This window comes from Mesoplodon densirostris, chromosome 9 (genome assembly GCF_025265405.1).
Source record: "Mesoplodon densirostris isolate mMesDen1 chromosome 9, mMesDen1 primary haplotype, whole genome shotgun sequence".
NCBI classification, from domain to species: Eukaryota; Metazoa; Chordata; class Mammalia; order Artiodactyla; family Ziphiidae; genus Mesoplodon; species Mesoplodon densirostris.
This window is the reverse complement of record NC_082669.1, coordinates 57,652,489-57,666,497: the sequence shown is the minus strand read 5'-3', so window position 1 is coordinate 57,666,497 and position 14,009 is coordinate 57,652,489. Positions and strand designations below refer to the sequence as shown.

The window sequence follows — 14,009 nt, the reverse complement described above, 5'->3', positions numbered from 1 at the left end:
AAATTCTGTAAGAGAAAGAATTTGATTGGTTAAATTAGTCACTGTCTAGTATAGAACCTTCTTTTGGGTAGAATTCTTGAACCAGATCTTGTAATAGGCTACTGGCTTGCTAGAAGTTTCACTTTGGGTCAGATGTTCATCCTTAGTCCAGATAGCTATGGGCCAGTGGTAATGGGGGAAACACATGATACAAAACACGGCGACTTACACATTCTGTCTTTGTTCAGAAGGAAACACTCCTTTCTTGGTCCCACCAACAAAAGTCCTAGAATTAAGTCAGTGGTCCAGTTTGCATGACATGAACCATTCACTGTGGATACCTGAATAGAAAACACTGATTAGCCAGATTTGGGCCTTATGCTTACCACTGGAGTGGAGCCAGCCCTATCTAAACCATGTCCTGATTGTGGTGGAATTTTTCTCCAGAGAAATTGGATTGCCCTTGGCCAGAGAAGGGTGGAACAGCTGCGAGATAATAAAAATAAATTGGAATATAATGGAGGAAAGCGTTTGTAGACCCTTGATCTGTAAAGAAGTATGACTGTCTTGTAAAATCAACAAGTTAAGAAATCATCTTGTAAAAGGCTTTATTTAATCTTCTTTTAGAATTTGTCTTTACTGTTAATCAGTGTCCTTTGACTTAATAGCAACACTACCACAGTGCACTATGGGTGTATTTCCTTTCAGCTTACATCTCTGCCTTACGTTTTTATTTAGTACATTTTGTTCAAGGGATTTAAGGGAGAAATACCCTTTGTTATTAGAACAGTTTGTGGTAGGGTGTTTGGGGAGAATCTTACTCTAAAGTATAAAATACTCATCACGAGAAGATACTTTTGCAGACATGGCAGTGGACCACACAGTGTTTACCAGACTTTTCTTGATGTTTGACTTTAAGCACAAACAACATTAGAAATTGTATATTTCATCTCATAATACAATTATATATTATGCAGTGCCTGTAGGATAGGTTCACTTTCTTCTGAAATCTCTTTTGTAATAGCATGTCTTACCCTGTTTTTTAGATTGAATCATTGGGACAGCATTGAGGGACGGGAAAATAATAAAATGTCCCCATATTCTAAACTAATTTCCTTATTAGGTTGAGGGCTGTAGTTACTTAGCAGTAGAAGAGTTTGGCTATCATCGGATCAGCCTATGATTCTGAAATGGTCTTTCACTTAGAAAAAGGAAGCAGAACCTAATAGAAAAATTAATGTCCTATTAATTCTCCTATGTTTTCTTCTTCTTAAAGTTTTAGGGTTTTTAGTTTTACCTTTAGATGCATAAACCATTTTTAGTTAATTTTGTATAGGTTGTCCTTTGCACCTTAGGTCATAGTTCTGTTCTGTTCTTTTCTTTCTTTTTTTTTTCTTTTTGCATATGGATGTCTAGTTGTTCCAACACCATTTGCTTTTAAAAAACACACTCTCTTTTCTCTATTGAAATGCTTTTGCACCTTTCTCAGAAATGAATTGACCATATTTTTATGGGTGTATTTCTGGAGTCTGTTTTTTGTTCCTTGTATCTATGTATCTGTTTCTTTGCCAGTACCACACTGTTTTAATTATTGAAGCTTTAGAGTAAGTCTTAAAATCAATTAATATTTTTCCTCAAACTTTTTCTTCTTTTAAAAATTGTTTTTAATTATCTAGTTCCTTTACCTTTCCATATAAAATTTAGAATCAGCTTGTCTATATCTATAAAAATTCCTGTTAGGATTTTGATTGCATTAACTCTATAAATCAATTTGAGGAGAATTGACATCTCTAACTATGTTAAGTATACAAAAGTTTTTGGGTTTTTTTGGGTTTTTTTTTTTTTTTTTTTTGCGGTACGCGGGCCTCTCACTGTTGTGGCCTCTCCTGCCACGGAGCACAGGCTCCGGATGCGCAGGCTCAGCGGCCACGGCCCACGGGCCCAGCCACTCCACGGCATTGGGATCTTCCCGGACCGGGGCACGAACTCATGTCTCCTGCATCGGCAGGCAGACTCTCAACTACTGCAGCACCAGGGAAGCCCCTACAAAAGTTTTTTAAAAGACTGTTTAATATCTTCATAGAGATGAGATGTTACATCCATCATCCAAAAATCGGACACTATAGGAAAAGGAACAACCAGATGACAAGAAAGAGCTATGGAAATTAAAACATGATAGCTGAAATTTAAATACAGTAGAATAGTTGGAAGATAAAGTTAAGATTAGAAAATTAGAGGATATAGCTCAGAGATCCATTATGCAAATAATAGGAATTCTGGAAAGGGAGAACAGAGAGATGAAGAGGCAGAGATAATCAAAGAATTTGTCCTAGAACTGAATGAAGGAGATAGATCTCCATTTTGTAAAAATGAGTTTTATTCATTATTCTCCACTTTGGAAAAAAGAACTTTATAGAAACAGAAAATAGAATGGTGGTTTCCAGGAGCTGGAGGGAGGAGAAATGGGGAGTTACTGTTTAATGGGGGCAGACTTTCAGTTTTGGAAAAGTGAAAAAGGCCTGGAGATGGATATTGGTGATGTTGACACAGCAATATGAATGTACTTTGTAAATTTTATGTCAAAATTTTATGTTAAAGTCAAAAAGAACAAGAGAGGAGACAACAGCAGATGAAAGACTTCAAAACAGTTTTGAAAGCTAGAGAGCATATACACAAAAGGCAACTGATTTAGCGAAACTAAACTGATTAAGCAAAGTCCAAACCTAATTCTACAATTGTGAAAGAAAGAAAAAAAAAAGACTGATTAGTGCTAAAGAAACCCAAAAAAGCACAGGAATTGGAGGCACAGGTAGCTGTGAATGAAGAAGTAAGGGATGTGGCTAAAAACAGCAGAGATTGAAAAATTTTATATGGAGTAGAATTGTCCAGATCTTGTGCCTTCTTCTGTGCAGCTGAGCTCCTCTTCTGTCTGGAAGAAAACAGGATGTATATTATCTGAACAAAGTGTGCCAAAAGCACAGGGGCAGACAGCTGAGGGTGATGTATCTGTCATTCTCAAAATGGGATTAGGTGGAAGTATACATAACTGGTGAGACCTATCCCAGCTTCCTTCATCCGTTTAGCCTAAAAGAATAGACCTAAACATTCTGCAGTTGGGGTCCACGATGAAACCACTCAGCCAGTTTTACGGTACAGTGCAGTCTGCTGGTTGCCAAGCCCTGCTATTGTAAATAATGCCAAAATAATCATCGGTGTACAAGTCTCTTTGAATACCTGTTAGGAGTTATCCTAGGACAATATCTGTTAATTTTTTTAACCCACAGTAAGAAGTAACATTATATATCATAACCTGGTACAAACACACACATACATGTTGTATGTGTTTGTGTGTATATATATTTATTTATTTATTGAAACAAAAGTTCCACAGAACTACCCTTAGTACATAAATATACTCTGATGTTTTTAGCTTATTAAAAGAAATAAGTTGGCCTTGTTATACCTCATTTAAATATAAAAGTAAATATATATATATTATATAAGAATATATATAGATGACTATATATAGAAGTAGGTTTTCTAGGCCTATGGTATATTTATCTTCACCATGAACAAATATTTTAAAATTATGAAATCCTTGTATCAACTTATAATTCCCACCAGTAATATATAAACATTTCGATTTGTTTCCAGACTCCTTTACCAGTCTCATAAGTAGGAATGGCATCTGTGACAGGCACTGTATGTATGCTGACCCAATCTTTATTTCTAAATCTTTTTTTCCTTCCTGTCTCATGTATGGAAACCTTAAAAGGTCAAAACTCTATTCTCCAGCTCTCCTTGAAGTTACAGATAGCTATGTGATCCAGTTCTGGCTACTGAGACATACGAAGCTTGCAGTCTGGTGCTGTCGCAGCCATTTTATGACCAGGAGAATGAAAACTACAAGCTAAGAATGGCAGAGTATAAAATTCGGGGAGCTGAGGACATTGGTGACATTATGTAGTTTATAGTTTATATAGGAGCTTTGGATTATCTCCTTCTGGATTTGTACTTATGTGATAAAAATAAACCTTTATCTGTTTAAGCCATGTTTATAGGTTTTTGGGTTCACTCCTCTGAATTGCTGGTTCATTCCTATAATAGTTAGCTTGCACTAAATTATGCTATAGAAACAAATCACCACAAAATTTAAGTGATTTGTAACAACAAACATTAAAAAAAAATTTTTTTTCCTTTTACATATTCTTTATTATTACTCACTTGAGGCCTAAAACAGCTTTTAACAAAATGTGTTGCTTTGTCTACAGAATACTCTGATTTGTTCTGTAGAAAATTCAGGCAACTTTATATCATTATTTTATTTTATTTTTTTAACTTATTGTTAGCATAATTTAATAGTTTCATATCAGTATGAAGGATAATACTTGTTTACTATTTTTTAAAAATCAGTTCACTCAATCCCATGTAATTAACTTTTTTTTTCATCTTGATCTTTTGTTAGCACTTTTATGAATTCATCAGTTTTCCATTAGAGTTCTGAAAATGCTTATTCATTCAGTTCAGCAGTATAGTCAGTTACCAGAAACCTGTACTTGTCAGAGTCTTTTCCATGAATTCCTTGAAGATTAAACCCTTTTATAGGAACATTTTTGTGAAAGCATCAGAGTACACCCAGAACTGTCTGTAAATGAAAAAAGACTTAAAAATGACCATGGTTAAAGATTTGATGAAACTTCATAATAATGCAGTTGACAAGGAAGTTTAGTTATTTCTGAGATATACATTTTAAAATATAACTAGAATTATGACTTACAACATTATACCAGAACATATAACATTTTTAGAAATTTCATGTAATGTCTGAAACATTTATATTAACATATTTCCATACAAATAACCCAAAGAAAGTTTACTATTAGTTGTTTTTTTGTTGTTTTGCTTTTTTATAATGCAGGTTCTTATAAGTCATCAATTTTATACACATCAGTGTATACATATCAATCCCAATTGCCCAACTGAGCACACCAACATCCCCATCTCACCACGGTTTCCCCGCCTTGGTGTCCGTACATTTGTTCTCTACATCTCTGTCTCAACTTCTGCACTGCAAACCGGTTCGTCTGTAACATTCTTTAGGTTACACATACATGCGTTAATATATGATATTTGTTTTTCTCTTTCTGACTTACTTCACTCTGTATGACAGTCTCTAAATCCATCTACGTCTCAACAAATGACTCAGTTTCTTTCCTTTTTATGGCTGAGTAATATTCCATTGTATGTATGTACCACAACTTCTTTATCCATTCGTCTGTCGATGGGCATTTAGGTTGCTTCCATAACCTGGCTATTGTAAATAGTGCTGCAATGAACATTGGGGTGCATGTGTCTTTTTGAACTATGGTTTTCTCTGGGTATATGCCCAGTAGTGGGATTGTTGGATCATATGGTAATTCTATTTTTAGTTTTTTAAGGAACCTCCATACTGTTCTCCATAGTGGCTGTATCTATTTATATTCCCACCAACAGTGCAAGAGGGTTCCCTTTTCTCCACACCCTCTCCAGCATTTGCTGTTTGTAGATTTTCTAATGATGCCCATTCTAACTGGTGTGAGGTGATACCTCATTGTAGTTTTGATTTACATTTCTCAAATAATTAGTGACGTTGAGCAGCTTTTCATGTGCTTCTTGGCCATCTATATGTCCGCTTTGGAGAAATGTCTATTTAGGTCTTCTGCCCATTTTTGGATTGGGTTGTTTGTTTCTTTAATATTGAGCTGCATGAGCTGTTTATATATTTTGGAGATTAATCCTTTGTCCATTGATTTGTTTATGAATATTATCTCCCATTCTAGGGGTTGTCTTTTCGTCTTGTTTATGGTTTCCTTTGCTGTGCAAAATCTTTGAAGTTTCATTAGGTCCCATTTGTTCATTTTTGTTTTTACTTCCATTACTCTAGGAGGTGGATCAAAAAAGATCTTGCTGTGATTTATGTCAAAGACTGTTCTTCCTGTGTATTCCTCTAAGAGTTTTATTTTATAGTGTCTGGTCTTACATTTAGGTCTCGAATCCATTTTGAGTTTATTTTTGTATATGGTATTAGGGAGTGTTCTAATTTCATTCTTTTACATGTAGCTGTCCAGTTTTCCGAGCCCCTCTTATTGAAGAGACTGCCTTTTCTCCATTGTATATCTTTCCCTCCTTTGTCATAGATTAGTTGACCATAGGTGCATGGGTTTATCTCTGGGATTTCTATCTTGTTCCATTGGTCTATGTTTCTGTTATTGTGCCAGTATCATATTTTCTTGATTACTGTAGCTTTGCAGTATAGTCTGAAGTCAGGAAGTCTGATTCCTCCAGCTCCGTTTTTTTCCCTCAAGACTGCTTTGGCTGTTCGGGGTCTTTTGTGTCTCCATACAAATTTTGAGATGATTTATTCTAGTTCTGTAAATGCCATTGGTAATTTGCTAGGGATTGCATTGAATCTGTAGATAGCTTTGAGTAGTATAGTCATTTTCACAATATTGATTCTTCCAATCCAAAAACATGGTATATCTCTCCAACTGTTGGTATCATCTTTAATTTCTTTCATCGGTGTCTTATAATTTTCTGCATACAGGTCTTTTGTTTCCCTAGGTAGGTTTATTCTTAAGTATTTTATCTTTTTGTTGCAATGGTAAATGGGAGTGTTTCCATAATTTCTCTTTCACATTTTTCATCATTAGTGTATAGGAATGCAAGAGATTTCTGTGCATTAACTTTGTATCCTGAAACTTTACCAAATTCATGGATTAGCTCTAGTAGTTTTCTCGTGGCATTTTAGGATTCTCTATGTATAGTATCATGCAATCTGCAAACAGTGACAGTTTTACTTCTTCTTTTCCAGTTTGTATTCCTTTTATTTCTTTTTCTTCTCTGATTGCCGTGGCTAGGACTTCCAAAACTATGTTGAATAATAGTGGTGACAGTGGACATCCTTGTCTCGTTCCTAATCTTACAGGAAATGCTTTCAGTTTTTCACCATTGAGAATGATGTTTGCTGTGGGTTTGTCATATATGGCCGTTATTATGTTGAGGTAGGTTCCCTCTATGCCCACTTTCTGGAGAGTTTTTATCATAAATATGTGTTGAATTTTGTCCAAAGCTTTTTCTGCATCTATTGGGATGATGATATGGTTTTTATTCTTCAGTTTGTTAATATCGTGTATCACATTGATTGATTTGCGTATACTGAAGAATCCTTGCACCCCTGGGATAAATCCCACTTGATCATGGTGTATGATCCTTTTAATGTGTTGTTGGCATCTGTTTGCTAGTACTTTGTTGAGGATTTTTGCATCTATATTCATCAGTGATATTGATCTGCAATTCTCTTTTTTTGTAGTATCTTTGTCTGGTTTCCGTGTCAGGGTGATGGTGGCCTCATAAAATGAGTTTGAGAGTGTTCCTTCCTCCTCTGCAATTTTTTGGAAGAGTTTGAGAAGGATGGGTGTTAGCTCTTCTCTAAATGTTTGATAGAATTCACCTGTGAAGCCATCTGGTCCTGGACTTTGGTTTGTTGGAAGATTTTTAATCACAGTTTCAATTTCATTACTTGTGATTGGTCTGTTCATATTTTCTGTTTCTTCCTGGTTCAGTCTTGGAAGGTTATACCTTTCTAAGAACTTGTCCATTTCTTCCAGGTTATCCATTTTTTTGGCATAGAGTTGCTTGTAGTAGTCTTAGGATGCTTTGTATTTCTGTGGTGTCTGTTGTAACTTCGTTTTCATTTCTAATTTTATTGATTTGAGTCCTCTCCCTCTTTTTCTTGATGAGTCTGACTAATGGTTTATCAATTTTGTTTATCTTCTCAAAGAACCAGCTTTTAGTTTTATTGATCTGTGCTGTTATTTTCTTTGTTTCTATTTCATTTATTGCTGCTCTGATCTTTATGATTTCTTTCCTTCTGCTAACTTTGGGTTTTGTTTGTTCTCTTTTCTATAGTTCCTTTAGGTGTAAGGTTCGATTGTTTATTTGAGATTTTTCTTCTTTCTTGAGCTAGGCTTGTATAGCTATAAACTTTCCTCTGTGAACTGCTTTTGCTGCATCCTATAGGTTTTGGATCATCGTGTTTTCATTGTCATTTGCCTCTAGGTATTTTTTGATTTCCTCTTTGATTTCTTCAGTGATCTCTTGGTTATTTAGTAACATATTGCTTGGCCTCCATATGTTTGTGCTTTTTACGTTTTTTTCCCTGTAATTCAATTCTAATCTCATTGTGTTGTGGTCAGAAAAGATGCTTGATATGATTTCAATTTTCTTAAATTTACTGAGGCTTGATTTGTGACCCCAGATGTGATCTATCCTGGAGAATGTTCCGTGCACACTTGAGAAGAAAGTGTAATCTGCTGTTTTTGGATGGAATGTCCTATAAATATAAATTAAATCTATCTGGTCTATTGTGTCATTGAAAGCTTCTGTTTCCTTATTTATTTTCATTTTGGATGATCTGTCCATTGGTGTGAGTGAGGTGTTAAAGTCCCCCACTCTTATTGTGTTACTGTCGATTTCATCTTTTAGAGCTGTCAGCAGTTGCCTTATGTATTGAGGTGCTCCTATGTTGGGTGCATATATATTTATAATTGTTATATCTTCTTCTTGGATTGATCCCCTGATCATTATGTAGTGTCCTTCCTTATCTCTTGTAACATTCTTTATTTTAAAGTCTATTTTATCTGATATGAGTATAGCTACTCCAGCTTTCTTTTGATTTCCATTTGTGTGGAATATCTTTTTCCATCCCCTCACTTTCAGTCTGAATGTGTCCCTAGGTCTGAAGTGGGTTTCTTGTAGACAGTATATATATGGATCTTGTTTTTAAATCCATTCAGCAAGCCTGTGTCTTTTGGTTGGAGCATTTAATCCATTCACGTTTAAGGTAATTATCGATATGTATGTTCCTATGACCATTTTCTTAATTGTTTTGGTTTGTTTTTGTAGGTCCTTGTCTTCTCTTGTCTTGCTCACTTAGAGAAGTTCTTTTAGCATTTGTTGTAGAGCTGGTTTGGTGGTGCTGAATTCTCTTAGCCTTTGCTTGTCTGTAAAGCTTTTGATTGCTCCATCGAATCTGAATGTGATCCTTGCCAGGTGGAGTATTTTTGTTGTAGGTTGTTCCCTTTCATCACTTTAAGTATATCATGCCACTCCCTTCTGGCTTGTAGAATTTCTGCTGAGAAATCAGCTGTTAACCCTATGGGAGTTTCCTTGTATGTTATTTTTCATTTTTCCATTTCTGCATTCAGTAATTTTTCTTTGTCTTTAATTTTTGTCAATTTGATTACTATGTGTCTCAGTGTGTTTTTCCTTGGGTTTATCCTGTATGGGACTCGCTGTGCTTCCTGGACTTGGGTGGCTATTTCCTTTCCCATGTTAGAGAAGTTTTTGATTATAATCTCTTCAAATATTTTCTCGGGTCCTTTCTGTCTCTTTTCTCCTTCTTGGACCCCTATAATGCGAATGTTCTTGTGTTTAATGTTGTCCCAGAGGTCTCTTAGGCTGTCTTCACTTCTTTTTATTCTTTTTTCTTTATTCTGTTCCGCAGCAGTGGATTCCACCATTGTGTCTTCCAGGTCACTTATTCGTTCTTCTGCCTCAGTTATTCTGCTATTGATTCCTTCTAGTGTAGTTTTCATTTCAGTGATTCTATTGTTCATCTCTGTTTGTTGTTCTTCAGTTCTTCTAGGTCTTTGTTAAACATTTCTTGCATCTTCTTGGTTTTTACCTCCATTGTTTTTCCGAGGTCCTGGATCATCTCACTATCATTATTCTGAATTCTTTTTCTGGAAGGTTGCCTATCTCCACATTATTTAGTTGTTTTTCTGGGGTTTTATCTTGTTCCTTCATCTGGTACATAGCTCTCTGCCTTTTTATCTTGTCTGTCTTTCTGTGAATGTGGTTTTTGTTCTACAGGCTACAGGATTGTAGCTCTTCTTGCTTCTGCTCTCTGCCCTCTGGTGGATGAGGCTATCTAAGAGGCTTGATGGGAGGACTGGTGGTGGGTAGTGCAGACTGTTGCTCTGGTGGGCAGAGCTCAGTAAAACTTTAATCTGCTTGACTGCTGATGGGTGGGGCTGGGTTCCCTCCTTGTTGGTTGTTTGGCCTGAGGCAACCCAACACTGGAGCCTACCTGGGCTGTTTGTGGGGCTAATGACAGACTCTGGGAGGGTTCTCTCCAAGGAGTACTTCCCAGAACTTCTGCTGTCAGTGTCCTTGTCCCCTCGGTGAGCCGCAGCCCCCCTTCCCCCGCGCTCCTCTGCAGGAGACCCTCCAACACTAGCAGGTAGGTCTGGTTCAGTATCCTCTGGGGTCACTGCTCCTTCCGCTGGGTCCCGATGCATACGCTACTTTGTGTGTGCCCTCCAAGATTGGAGTCTCTGTTTCCCCCAGTCCTGTCGAAGTCCTGCCATCAATTCCCACTAGGCTTCAAAGTCTGATCCTGTGGAGTTCCTCCTCCTGTTGCCAGACCCCCAGGTTGGGAAGCCTGACGTGGGGCTCTGAACCTTCACTCCAGTGGGTGGACTTCTGTGTAATAAGTGTTTTCCAGTCTGTGAGTCTCTCACCCAACAGTTATGGGATTTGATTTTACTGTGATTGCGCCCCTCCCACCATCTCATTGTGGCTTCTCCTTTTTCTTTGGGTGTGGGGTATCTTTTTTTTGGTGAATTCCAGTGTCTTCCTGTCGATGATTGTCCAGCAGCTAGTTGTGAATCTGGTGTTCTCTCAAGAGGGAGTGAGAGCATGTACTTCTACTCTGCCATCTTGGTTCCTCCTTTAAAAAAAATTTATTTTTTGTTTAGTTACATGCCAGTTTCAGATTTGCTCCAAGTCTTCCTTCTGGGACCCAAGCTGAAGGAGAAGCCGCTGCCTGGATCTTGTGGCAAAAAAGAGCAGTGGTAGAACCACATGATGGGTCTTAAAGCTTTGGTTCAGAAATGTCATGCTTTATTTTTACTCATATTTCATTGGCCAAAGGAAGTCAAATGGCCAACACTGGTATAAATGGGCAGGGAAATATAGTCCTCCTGTAGGGAGAGAAGTGAATAATTGGGGACATTATTGCAGTCCATCACTGTATCCTTTTGCTATTTGGTTCATAGCATTTTGTAAAAGTTCTTAATGCATTCTGGATACTGAACTCGTGAGTTTAGCTTTTACACTTAGGTCTGGCATCCATTTTTACATGTAGTCTGAGGGTAGGGGTCAAGGTTTAGTTTTTTCCATATGGATATCCATTATCCATGGTGTCATTTGATGAAAGGACTTAACTTTCCCCCATTGAATTGTCCTGGCACCTTAATGCTGTTGAAGTGTGAGTCTATTTCTGAGGACTTTATTCTGTTCCATTAATCTATTTGATAAACCTTATGATTAGTATCATACCATCTTGAAATCAGGTAATGAAATTGTCTGACCATCCCCTTTTTCAAGATTGCTAAGGATATTCTATGGTTTTTGCAGCTCTATATTTAGCCTTCCAATTTATGAACATAGTTTATCTACCCCTTTCTTCCTTCCTCCCTCTCTCCCTCTCTCTCTCTCTCTCTCATTCTTTCTTTCTTTCTATTTTTTTTTTTTTTTTTGTGGTCCGTGGGCCTCTCACTGTTGTGGCCTTTTCCACTGCGGAGCACAGGTTCCGGACGCGCAGGCCCAGCAGCCATGGCTCACGGGCCCAGCCGCTCCGCGGCATGTGGGATCCTCCCGGACCGGGGCACAAACCCGTGTCCCCTGCATCAGCAGGCGGACTCTCAACCACTGCGCCACCAGGGAAGCCCTCTTTCTTTCTTTCTCCCTCTCTTTCTCTCCCTCTCTGCCTTCCTCCCTCCCTCCATTCCTTTCTTCCACTTTTTTTTTTTTTTTTTTTTTGCGGTACGCAGGCCTCTCACTGTTGTGGCCTCTCCTGTTGCGGAGCACAGGCTCCGGACGCATAGGCTCAGCGGCCATAGTTCACGGGCCTAGCCGCTCCGCGGCATGTGGGATCTTACCGGACGGGGGCATGAACCCGTGTCCCATGCATCGGCAGGCAGACTCTCAACCACTGTGCCACCAGGGAAGCCCCTCTTTCTTCCACTTTTATTGAGATATAATTGACATACAACACTGTATAAGTTTAAGATGTACAGCATACTGATTTGATTTACATACATCATAAAGTGGTTATCACAGTAAGTTTAGTGAACATCCATCATCTCATGTAGACACAGAATTAAAGAAATAGGAAACATTTTTTTTCCTGTGATGAGAACTCTTAGAATTTACTCTTAACTTTCATCTATGACATACAGCAGTGTTGATTATATTTATCATGTTGTACATTACATCCCTAGTTCTTATCTTATAGCTGGAAGTTTGTACCTTTTGACTGCCTTCATCCACTCTTCCCCTCTCCCCCACCCCCATAATCACAAATCTGATCTCTTTTTCTATGACTTTGTTTGTTTTAGAAGAATGATTGACTTACAACACTGTGCTAGTTCCTGTTACACAACATAGTGATTTGAAATTTATATACCTTTCAAACTGATCACCATGATAAGTCTAATTATGATATGTCATCCTTCAAAGATATTTCATAGTTATTGACTGTATTCCTCACACTGTACATTTCATATCAATGATTCATTTATTTAGCAACTGGAAGTTGGTACCTCTTAATCTTCCTCATCTATTTTTTTTCTCCCTTTGTCCATTTATTTAGATCTTCTTTAATCCCAACAATATTTGTTTCAGCATAGAAGTCTTACACATCTTCTGTTAAATTTATTGGTAAGTATATTTTTGACACTAACTGTAAATAGAATTTATTTTTTATAATAATTTATATATAATTATAAATTATTAACTTATAATTATGTAATATATAATGTAAATCTTGAATCCTGTGTATTATTACTTTCAAACACCACACCCATAATTAGATCTAGTTTTATTTTTATTTTTTATTGAAGTATAGTTGATTTAGAATTTCAGGTATACAATAAAATGATTTGGTATTTTTATGGATTATAATCTATTTAAGGTTATTATAAAATATTGATTATATTCCCTGTACTGTACATTACACCCTTGCATCTTATTTATTTATACCTAATAGTTTGCACCTCTTAATCCCCTTTCTCTATCTTGCCGTTCCACCCTTTGGTAACCATTAGTTTGTTCTCTGTATTCATGAGTGTGTTTCTGGTTTGTTATATGCATTTGTTTGTTTTAATTTTTAGATTCCACGTATAAGTGAAAACATACAGTATTTGTCTTTCTCTGGCTTACTTCACTGAGCATAATACCCTCCAAGTCTATCCACATTGTTGCAAATGGCAAAATTTCATTCTTTTTTATGACTAATATTCCATTATATATTCATTACCACATCTTTTTTATCCATTCATTTGTTGATGGACACTTTGGTTGCTTCCATATCTTGGCTATTGTAAATAATGCCGCTATGATATTGAAGTGTATATATCTTTTGAAATTAGTGTTTTCATTTTCTTTGGATATATATCCAAGAATAGAATTGTTGGATCATATGGTAGTTCTATATTTAGTCTTTTGAAGAACTTCCATACTGTTTTCCGTAGTGGCTGTACCAGTTTACATTCCCACCAGCAGTGAACTAAGGGTCCCTTTCTCCACATCCTCACCAGCATTTATTATTTGTTGTCTTTTTGATGATAACCATTCTGACATGTGTGAGATGATATCTCATTGTAGTTTTGATTTGCATTTCCCTGATGATTAGTGACATTGAGAATCTTTTCATGTGCCTGTTGGCCATCTGTCTGTCTTCTTTGGAAAAATGTCTTTTGAGGTCTTCTGCCCATTCTTTAATTGGGTTGTTGCTTTTTTTTTTTTTTTTTTTTTTGCGGTATGCGGGCCTCTCACTGTTGTGGCCTCCCCCGTTGCGGAGCACAGGCTCCGGACGCGCAGGCTCCGGACGCGCAGGCTCAGCGGCCATGGCTCACGGGCCCAGCCGCTCCGCGGCATATGGGATCCTCCCAGACCGGGGCATGAACCCGTATCCCCTGCATCGG

At 37.3% G+C, this 14,009-nt stretch overlaps 1 protein-coding gene across 6 annotated transcripts in view; it reads left to right on the top strand.

The window, feature by feature from the left end:
* Positions 1-14,009, top strand: part of ANKIB1 (ankyrin repeat and IBR domain containing 1) — a 163,107-nt gene that overhangs the window by 34,555 nt on the left and 114,543 nt on the right. The window contains exon 2 of one of the 6 annotated variants that reach the window (XM_060107938.1): positions 12,677-12,744. The exons of the other annotated variants lie outside the window; for them this stretch is intronic. The gene's annotated coding sequence lies outside the window, so the exon portion shown is untranslated. The remainder of the gene's footprint in view (positions 1-12,676; positions 12,745-14,009) is intronic. 6 annotated transcript variants of the gene reach the window in all.